We start from the raw sequence: 13,689 nt of genomic DNA, 5'->3' as shown, positions 1-13,689 counted from the left end.
CCTAGAGGCCAAGAGTTTCAGTACATGAGTCCTTAGATTCAAACCATGACAGTGACCAAGACTGGTCCTGAGCGTGAAACCCCCAAAACACCCATGGAAAAAACTCTAGATAAGACAAAGGGGAGGGAGGGGAAGGGAAGGGACATGGGGGTAGGAAAGACAGTGGAATGAGATGGACATCTTTACCCTAAGTACATGTATGAAGACACGAATGGTGTGACTCTACTTTGTGTTCAACCAGAGACATGAAAAATTGTGCTGTTTGTGTAATAGATATTGAATTGTATTCTTATATCATATATAACAAATTAGAATAAATAAAATTAAAAAAAAAAAACACCCACAGACCCTGGCACGAGCCTCTATGCTGAAGCACAGGACAAAGAGAGGGCCACCCACTTCCCCAAACACGGACCCAAAGGACCCCGCTCCACCACTGCATGGGGTCAGACTGGTGCAGGTCAAGACGGTGCCCAAAGCTTCCAGCTGCTCACTGGGCCTGGAAACTTCCAGAAAGGACTCTCCACGCTGCACTCACGGCGCTTCAGGCCGAGATTTTAGCACAGCTCCTTGGCCTCTGTAGAGGCCACTTAGCCACTTTCTTCCCGTCGTATCTCACAGACAGCTTCTTTTACCATCAGAACCTTTTGCTTCTCTCTAACTCCTTTTCTCAAGAGACCCCACAACAATACATGCACTTCCTGTTCATAAGAGTTGTGTTTTGTTTGGGGATTTTTAGCTTCTTTTATCTTCTTGGGGTGCAAGAGGCAGAAGGATTACTTTAAGATTCACCTCACATATAAAATAACTCCCTCTTCACTCACTAAAAGCAAGGTCTCCGTGGGGCAAAGGTAGCGCACTTGCCCTCAGGGGCTATGAGAGGACACTAGGGGAACCTGGTGACAAGGGGCCAGCCCGGCAGGGACCCCTGGATGGCGTGCAGTCCAGCACGAGCCGACCTCAGCTGCACTCGCGCCCTCCTGTTGGCAACTGTAAGGTCAACTGAGCAGCCGGGGTGAGATGGCCCCAGGTCGCTGAAGAATAGATCTAGAGAATCCGTCTCCTCATGAAAGGCTGCCCAATAAATCTTCCAAAAGGGACGGACCCAGGACCTGTCCTTCTGGACCACAGCCAAGTTGCCACTTCACCGTCAGCGGCAGGTCGCTGCACTCCAAGACAGAACGGGGACTGCGCATCCTCCTCTTGTCCCTCTGCAGCTGGAGAGTGAGCTGGGAGCCTGACAGAGGGAGCAGGGGCCCCAGGACCCCCTCACCAGCCCACCACAAAGCCAGGGGCAGCACAGGCCCATGAAAGGCACTCGGCTGCCTTTGGCTGCCAAGCACCTGGGTGACACACCTACCACCCATGACACTGAGCCTGGCAAAACCCCAGGTCTCCTTCAACCTGCCCCAAGTCCATCTGTCCTCCTGACACATCACGCTCCCCAGGTAGCATCCTGCCTCCCTGACACAGTTTTTTCACAGTTTGTCTCCTAACAAGCTGCTTCTGTCCCCCAGGAGCTGCCGGAAACAAAAAACATTGAGCTTCAAGCACCAGGCTCGACAAACTGGCCACAGAAAACCCTGACTCGCTTGATGGCGTCTTGGAGGTCACCACAAATATCACATTTCTGAATGAAATCAGCCCAGTCCCCTAAACTTGGCTGCATGGGAACCAGGAGCCCACACCAGGGACAGCAGGGAATCACAATGGCGCACTAATTGCCAGTCCACATCCCGGAGTAGCTGAAGACGGCAGGGTTTTGGTTGCTGTTAAAAAAATGACAGCCTTCATTCTAGGGTTGAACTAAAGCCTCCGATTCATTCAAATGCTTCAGCTTCTATCCATGAGCACATTTAGGTGCTCTTTTAGGAGAGAAGAGGGCGGACAGGGACGTCCAGTGCTGGGGCCAGCGGTGACCAGGTGAGACGGCCCAGGTCACTGAAGAAATCTAGAGAATCCGTCTCCTCCACCAGCATCAGCACTCTGACCTGGGGCAGTGGAGGGACTCCTGCTGCCGGCTCAGTGGTACCCAATTGGGACCCACAGACAGAGAGGACAGAGGACCAGGTCCCTAACACCACCTCTAACACTGCCACCACTTACGCCCAGTAGGTGGATGTCAGGCACTGCGCTGGGCACGGCTACAGAGCTAAGGTCAGAAAGGATGTCACCTAGAGGCACCAGTCTGCTGAGAGGTGGAACGGGAAACACACAAGAAGGTGGTCATTTCACCTGAGGACAGGACCTCCCACACACAAGATAAATGCCCCGCCCAAGGTTCCTAGTGGTCCTCTGGCAGGATGGTTTATAAAACTTACTCACAACCCTGTCTAGAGATAATCCCCACCCCAAGCCCCACTTCTGTCACCTTATTGTCACACTAAGTATGTCCCCACCTACCCTCCACCCATTTCTCCCTCCTCAGTCTATACTCAAAGGACTTAAAATCAGCATACTCTAGTGACATAGCCACATTAATGTTTATAGTAGCTCAATTCACAATAGCTACTCTGTGGAAGCAACCCAGATGCCCTTCAGTATGTGAATGGATAAAGAAAATGTGGTAAAAATACACACAATGGAATATCTCTCGGCAATAAAAGGGGATAAAACCATAGCATTTGCAGGTAAATGGATGGAGTTGGAATATAATGCTAAGTGAAGTGAGCCAATCCCACAAAACCAAAGGCTGAATGTTTTCTTTGATATGAGGATGCTGATCCATAATGGGGGGGGCGCATGGGAGGAATGGAGGGACTTTAGGATAGGGCAAAGGGGGGGAAGGGAAGGAAGGGGACATGGGGGTAGGAAAGACAGTGGAATGAGATGGACATCATTACCCTAAGTACATGTATGAAGACACGAATGGTGTGACTCTACTTGTATACAACCAGAGACATGAAAAACTGTGCTCTGTATGTGTACTATGAATTGAAATGCATTCTGCTGTCATGTATAACAAGTAAGAATTTTTAAAAATTATTGATTATTGCAGCAGGAAGTCCCCTTCCAGGTCACCTGGGCCAGCACAAGTTCCTTGGGCTTAACAGAACTGTGGGAAGAGTCTCCTTAGTTCAAGTAAGCTTAGGAAATTCTGGGTTAAAGGACACTAAGGTTTTCTTGGCTGCAGAATTCAGTGCCTCTAACATTAAAAGTCTCCAGCCAGGGGCAGTGTGCAACCTCTAATATCAGGGGCCCGGGAGGCTGAGGCAGGAGGATCGAGAGTTCAAATCCAGCCTCAGCAAATTAGAGAGAGGCCCTAAGCAACTCGGTGAGACCTTGTCTCAAAATAAAATATATATTTTTTAAAAGAACTGAGGATGTGGCTCAGTGGTTAAGTGCCCCTGGTTTCAATCCTCAGTACCAAGGTTAAAAAAAAAAAAAAAGAGTCTCCAAGAGAGGGAGGTGACAGGCAGTACTTATAAACCCAGGGGACTGGGAAGCTCCTTCAGCTCCTGACACTGATGTTCCTTTGGATGCCCTAGCCGGAGTCCGAAACCACCTTCCTCTGTAACTTTTTGGACAAATGTGCTGGAAGTGCCAGGTGCTGAGGAAATAAATGCGGAAAAGATGCACAGGTTCCTCAAGGGACTTGTGGCCAGGGGTGCAGACTCCTGAGCTGACCAAAGACTGGCTCAGAGCTCACCACACTCCCTTCCCTACCACACCCCAACTCCCACCCCAAGAGGACTCTGCTCAGCCTTAGAAAGGTAAGATCATGGTCAGCCTAGACCCCTGACTTAAAGATAACACAGTACATACAGAGAAGGAGTGAAATACCGGGTTCCCGCTCCCTGCTGTCACTCAAGCCTTGTCTCATGGTCAATTCTCACTCACCACCTCCAAAATAAGCAAGGACTTAGTTGACTGAACAATTTTTTTTTTAAAGTGGTGTTGGGGATTGAACCCAGGGCATTGTGCATTCGAGGCTAGCACTCTACCAACTGAGCTATATCCCCAGCCCATCAGAGAAATGCAAATCAAAACCGCTCTAAGATTTCATCTCACTCCAGTCAGAATGGCAGCTATTAAGAATTCAAACAACAATAAGTGTTGGCGAGGATGTGGGGGGAAAGGCATACTCATACACTGCTGGTGGGACTGCAAATTGGTGCAGCCAATATGGAAAGCAGTATGGAGATTCCTTGAAAAACTGGGGATGGAACCCACCCACCGTGGTGAGGTAAAGAAGAGTCAGGTGTTCCAAAACCAAGACTCCAAAGGAAAATTTTAAAATCTTTTTGCTTTGAGATATCAAACAGGTACACCACACACTTGAAAGGCTCCCCCACAGTGTTCAAATTCATTGAGTTGCAGAAAGAGGGTCTTCCCTCACATTCACCATTCACAGTCACCCACAATACTGGGATGAGTACAGCTGAGGGGCAGGTGGCAGCACCCCACTATCCAGGGGCCGGTTTATAAAAATGATGCTCAATTCCAAAGGAAATCAAATCTCAAACCCTCTTCAACAGAACTACAAATGTCACATAAAATGCCCTCGAGCTACACAAAATCACAAGTCTCAGTTTAGCCTTCCTGCCTAGTCACAGAGCATGATACAATGAAAGGTTCCCCTGGAATTTCAAGAATAGAGGATTTGGAAGCCCTGATGTTCAGACCACACAGGACTTACCAACGGCTGCCTTCCCAAAGTGTGACAACGGGCCTCACCATCGTTCCCACCTGTCCAGACCTCCGATAATCCCTCGCTGAGGAAGGACAGACTTAAACCAGGTGTAGCACCCCATGGGCTCAGAGGCATGTCCCCACCAAGGCTGACTTGATCCAGGAGCCACAGCCTGGAGCTGTTCTGGTCTAAGTGCATCTTCATCTGAGCTCCCAGGCTCCACGGGCTGCTGAGTTTATGCCAGTCTCCTACGGACAGATGCCTGGCCTCCCTGGCCTCTAAAAGCTTACCCCTCCCCTGGCACCATCCCACCTGGGACCAGTCCTGCCCCTGAACAGTGCCAAGGACATCACCTTACACAGCCTCCTGGCCTCCCCGCTGTGCCGGGCCTGTCACCTGGGGTGAGGCACCTCAGTATGGCCGGGCACCCACTACACCCCAGTCAGCTCATTAGGACAAGTTCCAACCTCTACTTGGAGCCATGGCCCAAACCCTGACCCTACCCCACATGCCTTATTGTCTGAACAATCAAAGAAAGGCCTGTTCCTTGTCCTAGATTTGACAGATAGGCCAGTGCAGACTTCAACATTGAACTTCAAGTGTGGGCACAAACCTCAGGGCTCTGGAGCTCAGGAAATGGTGTTCGGATAACAAACAGGCATGTCTCTTCCACCTGGTCCCTGTGTCACCTGGAAGCTCAGTAAAGAGGTTAAATTGTCCCAGCCCCCTCAGAGGTAACACAGGGCACTAGACAGAAGGCTGTGTCACTCCAAGGGGCCAGAAAACACCCAAAGGCATAGTGCCCTCCTCTACCACCCTCGGGAACCAGAAGGCAGAGTCCCCTCCAAGATGTAGAAGCCCCTTCACATGGAACATCCTCAGTTCCAACGCAGACCCTTCTGTGAACAGTGTCCCATAGCCAGCAGGTATCCAGGACCTCCCTTGTAAAAGAGGGTGGTGATTTCCTTTCACGCCGTGAAGCAAACAAAAAGCAAATACACAGGTGAGAACTTTAAGTAGTGGCCGGTACACCACAAAAGGCCACGGAAGGCCAGCACTCTCTCACAGAGAGCAGAGCCTCCTTCACCTCTGGGCGGGCCCTTGAACTGCTGGGTCAAGGCTTTCCAGTGTTCTCTTAGAAACCCTGGAGCATGCGCTGAGATGTAGCCTCCCTGCCAGGGTCCCAGAGTGACAACCAGGGCAGAACAGCCACAGCAGCCTGCACGTGTGGCAGGACTGACAACCCTCATGAGGTGAGCCTCTCAGATGTTGGCCTACCTTCTTCTGCACCCTGCCTCCTGGGGTAAGCTGAAGTGTGCCCCCCAAAACTCAGATGTTGAAATCCTAAGCTCCAGTGGGACTGTATTTGGGAAAAAAACCCTCTAGGGAGGTGACTATGGTGACATGAAGTCACAAGGTAGGGCCCTGCTTAGCCACCTTTTCACCACGGTGACCAAAACACCTGGCAGAACAACTTAGGAGTAAAAGGCTTATTTGGGCTCATGGTAGCAGAGGTTCAGTCCCTGGTGGGCTAAGTCCCCTGCTCTGGGCCTGACGTGAGGCAGGACATCATGGCAGAGGGGTCCAGGGAGGAAAGCTGTTGGGCTCATGGTGGGGTCAGGAAGTAGAGAGAAGTGGGGAAGAGGCCACAGGGAAGATGCACCCTCCCGTGGCTCCCACAGTGACGCAGCTCCTCCAGCTCTGTCCCACCTGCCACGGTTACCACCAGCAGTCCACTCAGACAGGGCAGACTGCTTAGGTCCCAGCTCTCACAACCCAGTCACTTCACCTCTGAACAATCCTGCATCGAAACAGGAGCTTTTGTGGATGCCTCATATCCAAACCATAAAAGGCCCTAACCAATAGGGCTGCGGTCCTCACAAGAAAAGGGAGAGATACCAACGCAGAGTTGTCCCAGCCCCACAAGTGCACACAAAGGACGCCACATGAGGACAAGTTGAGAAGGTGGCCATCCACCAGCCTCACCAGCAGCCAGCCCTGACAGCACTTCCATTGGACTTTGACCCTCCAGTCTATGAGAAAATAAATTGCTATTGTTGAAGCCACCCAGTCTGCGTACAAAATACACCCAAGCCTCTCCTGACACACCAAGGATCCCAAAACCTTACCAAACCTGTGTTTCAAAGTGACGGTTTGATTTGGGAGCACTTCTTGCTAAGTGTACCAAGGTATCTGTCTGTCTGCTGACCCTAAAATCCATTTTACTTCAGCCTACGCGTACAAGCCATGGGCATGTGCGAGGCTGTCAAGTGTTACTAGTAACCACAGGTGATGCAACAGTGCAGGCGAGCTGTGGCAAGATGGCACCAGGCCCTGTGTCCATAGCCGGGCTATCACACACGGAGCCGCTGGCATCCCTGGGTTCAGGCTCTGTGTGACCTCCACACACATGGCTCCCTGGGGCAGTGAGTCCACAGCAGGAACTGGACAAAGGAATCTGCTTTGAGGTTTCCCGAGTCACAAGGGGTGGCCCAGCCTCCCAGGATGGGGCACAGTAGGCAAGGATATGCCTCTGCTGGCCGGTCAAAGGCATACTCGGTGCCACGGGAAATTCCAAGCAGGAGAGAAAATATCCGGAATTTCTACAAAGTCCAGATGCCAACAGGGGTCTCAGTACTGTCGATATTTGTGTTTAAGCAACTTCCCTTAGGAAATCTGTCGGCTAAAATTTCTCAGTTTGCAAACAAAGATTCCACAATTAATTTCCTTCAGGGCAAGAACAAAATATTTATACACGTCCCTGAAAGTTTGATCAGACGACTCCCACGCCACGTCCTCAGCCCGTTCTAATTCTGGAGCTCAGTTTTGTGTCCATCTTGAGTGTTGACAACCTCTCAGCTTCACCACTAACAATCTCAACTAGCCACACAAAGCCAAACTCCAAAGATAACCACTGTTTTCACCATTCTGCAAAAGGGCTGGTACCCAAACCAGCAGGTAGGCTGTCCTACCGTCACTTATGAAGTAAGAGGTGTGCAAACAGGATTTCCCAAGCAACCCTTAAGACTCTCACTGCCAACTGGCCTTACAAGCCCCTATGCACATCCTCTGTGCAGAACGGGCTCGGGAAGGGTCACCAGGTGGCAAGGGAGAGTCCTCACGTCACAGCCCACTGATCTTACGAGAGGGAAACCTTAGGTAGCTCACTAACCACTCTGGCTTCTACTTCCTCACCTGTACTGAAGGGTTTTGATGACATTTGACAACTTTGGCCCCTTCAGATTCTAAAGAAGAAAATATAACTTGCTCTTCTAGAATAACAGCTCTGTTTCAAGACCTCAACCTTCTGGTGGCTAAATCTCTTGCTACGTATTCAGGTTTGAAGCCTTTTTCAGAAGAGGCTGTTTATCATCATTAAGTCTGTTTCCAGCCTACAGGTGTTGCAAAGCAACATCACCTTGCCTGCCACCAGCCCTTTCATTGTGGCACAAACTACAGATGACATTCCTTGGCTTAGTGTACAGAATTACACTGAAATGGTCAGAGGCTGAAGGGTCATCACTGGGACAAACCTCTCACTCCAACCTCATAAGTGCTCTAGCATGAGTTTGGAGAGCGCTACCTACCCCCAAGCTTGAACAACAGGACTCAGCCAGCCCACATGAGACTGAGCCTGTACAAAGGAATCCATTTTTTTTTAATATTTATTTTTTAGTTGTAATTGGATACAATATCTTTATATTTATTTATTTATATGTGGTGCTGAGGATCGAAGTCAGGGCCTCGCACGTGCTAGATGAGTGCTCTATCGCTGAGCCACAACCCCAGCCCCAAAGGAATCCACTTTAAGGTTTCCCGAGTCACAAGGGATACTCCTGGCTTCAAACAGTGCTATCGACCAGTGGTTTTTCTTGAACTTGATGCAAGGTAAAAGGCAATATTTAAATAAAATAAAACTTTAAAGATATATTTTGCAAGTAGCTTCCAAGGGTGTCAGTGGAAGTGACAATGACTAACGAGGTAATACCGCCACCTGAAAATTCACGTGCAAAGCGAAAAAACGGAGAGGGAAAGTGACGCTGATCCAAGACTTCAAGGGAGGCAGTCAGACATTTTTAGAAGAAAAAGTATACTGAAGTTATGCTTTAGTCTAAAAGTCAACCATAGACAGCCGTTCTCCCCGTCACCCTCCTCCTGAGACGGCAGCAAGGGCCAGTGTGGTAGAACATTCTAGTCCAGCTCCAAGGCCAGCAGAGCCTGCTTGTTTCTTTATAGTCTGCATAGATTTGCATGACTATACAAGGAGGTGTCTGCTCCATGCATCTAAACCTGATTAATTAGTATCAGTGTCTGTTCAGAGACAGTAGAGGGGAAACAAACCATGAAGTCCTCACCTCAGATACTGCTGATTTAGAGGCAGCACAAACACATAAGATCAGCTAGACTGTCCATGTGGCAGAAGCTTCCCAACAGCAGCCTAGAAGTGATGTCTAATCTCCTGGTCCGTCATCCCAGCACACACTGAATTAACCTGTGCAGCCCCAGAGGCCACAGGAGGGACGTAGAACTGATTACAAAGAATGCCAACCCATGCTGCAGTGCTGTAGAGACTCAAAAGAGCTATAACTTGGCCAAGATCTGAACCCCTCGGCTCCAGTTTACGTTTTCATCACATTTCCACCTCGAAAGTTAAGACACCAGCATGAAGGTTCACAGCACTCCTCTGACACCGTGTCCAAGTCCCAGACCCAAAGAGAGCCTGCCTTGGGGACCAGAGCCAGCCCTGAACTGCCTAGGTCATCCTTCCCTTCCCAAGCGCTCCATGCAATGGAAAAGTCCTAGATCTTCCCCAGAAATACAGATGGGAGTCAGGAGTTCAGTCCTTCTCTCAAAACTGTCAATCATCCACCAGGCAGAAGGCCACTTACTCCTGCCTCGTGAACTGCACAACAAATCCTCCAGGTGACCACCAGAAAACAATGTCCTGCTAACTCCAACGCAGATGGCAGAAACCAAGGAATCCCCGGCTCCAGTCTCACAAAATTCAGTCACTCCTGGGTTGCCACATGCTTCCACCTCTTCACCAGGAGACACCAGCTGTAAAGGCTCCAACAGCCCCATTGGAAATTCTGGAGCAAACTGGGCATGAGGAACCTTACACCAAGGGCGTCCTCTCTCCTCTCACAATGCACTGGAGATGTCACATCTCATGTGCTGCTGTCCAGGTGGCCAAAGCCTGAAGATGGGAGAAGGGCCAGATTCTTTTAGACACTGAAAACATTTTACAACTCAAATGTTTCTGACCTATAGTCATCTGAGTTAGTGGGAGAAAGTTGGGGGAACAGAGGGTGGGTCAGGGATTCACAAAATGTACAAAGCACATCCAGAAATATCGTCAGCCCGTGACCCACAGGTTAGCATAGATGTTCACATCAAGGTGCACCCCAGTGTCGCTACTGATATCACGTGCTTTAAAAACATCTCAGACAGGAGCTGGGGCTGGGGCTCAGTGGTAGAGCGCTTGCCTAGCACATGAAAGGCCCTGTGTTCAATCCTCAGCACCACATAAAAATAAATAAAATAATAAAACATCTCAGACAAACAGCCCATAGAAAAATCAGGTCCTTGGAAACACTTTATCAATATCTCATCCACCCCACCATTCCAGTAGCTGGTAACGTCTCTGACTCCCCTATTGCTTCCTCGTTACCCAGCCGAGCCCTCAAATGACACCCAACAAATGTTTGAGGGCTGAATACACTAAAAGCAATGCCTAGTGCCTCTTTTTGGTAGCCTTCAGGGGAATTTTTTGTTTCACTGAGGTGTTTTTCAAAATTTAATCTGATTGATTCAAACCTCATCTGTTGGTCCAATAGATTTAGGGGCCATATCTCCCTAGTAAATGGGAAATTTCCCGTGCCGTGGCCTCCGCTGGGACACCCAGTCCGTCTCAAGCAGAAAAAGCACAATTAAAATCAAATGCACACATTTTAATCCTCAAAATCATTGCTTTGTTAAAATTCAGGGGACTTAAAGATAAATCCCCTTTACCTCCATCGAGACCCTTACTGCTCCTGAGCGTTCAAGACACAGTTGCTAAACTCTGGAGGGGTGAGCTTTCACCTGGCCTGTCTGCAGAGGGCCAGTCTTCAGAGGGCCAGTCTGCACAGCGCTTCACAGTGGGGGGCGACAGCGGGCTGAGCCTGCACTGGGACAGCCAGTACACGGCACCCCCAGCCCAGTCCTCCGAGCTCTGTCAACACTGCTCTGTGCTCACAGACGATCCTTGTTGCCAGCAACTCCGTTTCCCCAACTATAGAAGCCAACCTGTGACCCAGGGGCACCTAACCACTGAGCCACATCCCCAGCCCAATTTATGTTTTGTTTTGAGACAGGGTCTCCCTGAGTTGCTTGGGGCCTCACTAAGTTGCTGAGTCTGGCTTTGAACTCACGATCCTCCTGCCTCAGCCCCCTGAGTCACTGGATTTACAGGTGTGTACCACTATGCCTAGCAGGACCATATTTTATGGTTTCAATCAACGATTACTCAATTATTATTTCCTGAATGAATGAGTGAGTGAGTGAGTGGATTAATATACAAAAGCAAAAAACCAAAACAGTTGATTTTTGCCTTCTGAGGCCCCTCTCGGCGGCAGAGAGCCGAGTTCTGGTCGTATCCTTCATCTTTTGGTTTCCTGGAGCACAACAGATGGGACCTCCGTTGGAGGGGTGTAAAGACGTCAGTGGACCCAGCGGGCTAGGGGCACGGGCGGGGGAGAAGACACGGCCACGCCCTCCGAGGGGCTGCCCTGCTGTGACTCACAGACCAAACTCCATCCAGCCTGATAGACAGTCCCTTTCAGTTTCGTTTAGTTTTTTTTTTTTTATTGCCTGTAAACAGAAATTTTCTCCTAGTTAAGTTAGCCTCAGGAAATTAAAATCCCATGTGTCACCACAGAAGGGTGACACATGGTGAATGGGCCTGTGGGTCGGCTGTCTCAGGAGGCCAAGGTGCCAAGCAAGCAAGGTCTCCAGATCTGCTCAATGGGGCTGGCAAGGTCAGTCCCCAGGTGGTCTGCACCCTGAGGTAAAGGTTTGGTTTAGATAACTTTAACTAACAGATAAAAGGCCTTTCCATTTTTCTGCTATGCTAACTTCTTAGAGTGATTATGTCTCATTAATATGTTAGAGAGTTGTATAGTTTTATATCTCACCAAATGTTTTGCTACTGCCCACAGTTAAGGAGTTGGTCACACATCTGAAAGGGGAAAACGAAATTCTTTCAAGATACCCTGCTGTTGCTTCTTAACAAAAAAGAAACTGTGCACATTCTCACCACAGGATTTAAGATACCAAAAAATTCCTGAAACACATCCAGATTATTTTTTAAAGAATACTTGTCTGGAGAATGAAAAAAGAAAAACAGGCAACCAAAGAAAACAAATAAATGGAAACCTTAAATAGCTATCAATTCTCCTGGCTGAGCAAACATTGAACAATTTAGTGTTAGAATGGTTTCAAGATTGTTGTGCCTTAAAAAAGTTAAGACACACTAATATAGCTGGAGAATGCTCAGGATATAAACAAAGATTAATGTAGAGAAGGTTGCTTCAAATTTTAAACCTACTACAAGCCAGGCACAGTGTTGCATGCCTGAAATCCCAGCAGCTTGGGAGGCTGAGGCAGGAGGATCATGACTTCAAAGCCAGCCTCAGCAACTCAGTGAGACCCTGTCTCTAAATAAAACATTAAAAAAAAAAAGGCTGGGATGTGGCTCAGAGGTTCAATCCTTGGAGAAAGAAGGAAGGAAGGAAGGAAGGAAGGAAGGAAGGAAGCAAGCTCACTGCGAGCTAAACTTTTAAGGTACCCAAAATGTTAACACTTTTCTGTGGAGAACCATGAACCAGAAGGAATCTCTAGACCCTGATTTTAAGGACCAGGAAACCAAGACCTCAGGCCCGGGAGCTCTCTGGGAAACAAAGTCATGCAGTCTGATGGTAACATGGAAAGAATGGACGTCCACCAGTGAAGGGAGGCACCAACCACCAGGGCCTGCCTTCTGCAGCCATGCCACGTCACCCAGCTCCTGAGCCAGCCCTGTCTGCCCATGCAGAAGAACGGAAACACTGTGGAAATTGAGCATCTTGGCAGCTGGGGGCTTTTAGAAGCACCCATCAGGTCCCCTAAGCACCTGGGGCTCAGTTTCACTTGGGCTCACAATCAGGGTGTGAGATAACACAAAGGGCAATGGGTCTGCACAGCCACTCCCTACGGGAAGGCCAGAGTCAGCTGTCCTGCACTGAACATCCAGAATGCCTCGCCCATGACCCCTCGAAAGCCGAGATACGTGATTCTTCTTCAGCTACCTGAAAGCCTGTCCTTGAACGTGACCTTTCACCCCAGAAGCTAAAGCACCCGACTCTGGCAAGAAAGGGCTCACTCCTGGTAGTTGTGAGTCAGCCGTCCTTCTCCACAACACCCCACCTCTCCATGACAGTCCCAGAGGCTCAGCACCGGGCACAGCAGGGATTGCAGTTGAGCAGAGATCTCTAAGACAGGAACAGATGGACCCCAAGTGACATCACCAGTGACCCATGTCTTTCACTTTGCAAAGAACTACTAGCTTTTTTTTTTTTTTTTGGTACTAGGACTGAACCCAGAGGTAATTTAACCACTGAGTCTCATCCCCAACCCTTTTTTGTATTTTATTTAGAGACAGGGTCTCATTGAGTCACTAATTGACTCAGTGAACTGCTGAGGCTGGCTTCAAATTCATAATCCTCCTGCCTCAGCCTTCCGAGCTGCTGGGATTACCCGTGTGCCCCACTGTGCCTGGTACCAACTAGCAATTCTTCATCACAGTTTTATTCATGCTTTTTCTTTTTTTTTTTTTTTTTTCAATTTTTTGTACATTTTAATAACTTTATAATTAACAAAACAATAATTTTTTTTCTGTAAAATATACAGGAATTATAATTTAAAAAACAGAAGAAGTTGTATTAGTTGTCCTGTGTAGTCAATGTTTGTGCTGTCTACAGAGGCCCATCCAGCAAACTTCTGTGGCAATGGTCTCTTGCCACTCTGCTTTAAGCCAC

General features: G+C 48.8%; 1 protein-coding gene across 4 annotated transcripts in view; it reads right to left on the bottom strand.

Moving 5' to 3' along the window:
* The window catches only part of Ldlrad4 (low density lipoprotein receptor class A domain containing 4), a 369,921-nt gene that overhangs the window by 289,499 nt on the left and 66,733 nt on the right, over positions 1–13,689 (bottom strand). The gene's annotated exons all lie outside the window — the stretch shown is intronic.

This window comes from Marmota monax, unplaced genomic scaffold (assembly GCF_021218885.2).
Source record: "Marmota monax isolate L192 unplaced genomic scaffold, Marmota_monax_Labrador192_F-V1.1 WCK01_AAM20220418_F8-fsc00180, whole genome shotgun sequence".
Taxonomy (NCBI): Eukaryota; Metazoa; Chordata; class Mammalia; order Rodentia; family Sciuridae; genus Marmota; species Marmota monax.
Note: the sequence above shows the minus strand (reverse complement) of the source record. Positions and strands in the feature narration are given on the sequence as shown.